Here is a 268-nt window from a genome sequence, read left to right as displayed (position 1 = left end):
TTCAGTGCGTTCCTGGATATCACGGAGTCAACTGTAGTAAGGAGATAAACGAGTGTCTGTCTCAACCCTGTCAGAACGGAGGAACCTGCATCGACCTCATCAACACGTACAAATGCTCCTGTCCGCGGGGAACACAAGGTACGGACACATTCACACGCTCACAAACACTGGACTCCTCGCTTCGTACTTCAGTAGCTGAATTGTATGGATTGTTTTCTCTGGCCGTGTTTGCAGGTGTTCACTGTGAGATTGATGTCGATGACTGTTC

Source organism: Sinocyclocheilus grahami, unplaced genomic scaffold, assembly GCF_001515645.1.
Source record: "Sinocyclocheilus grahami isolate Dianchi unplaced genomic scaffold, SAMN03320097.WGS_v1.1 scaffold3640.1, whole genome shotgun sequence".
NCBI lineage: Eukaryota > Metazoa > Chordata > Actinopteri > Cypriniformes > Cyprinidae > Sinocyclocheilus > Sinocyclocheilus grahami.
The sequence above is the reverse complement of the archived record's forward strand: the minus strand, read 5'-3'. Positions refer to the sequence as shown.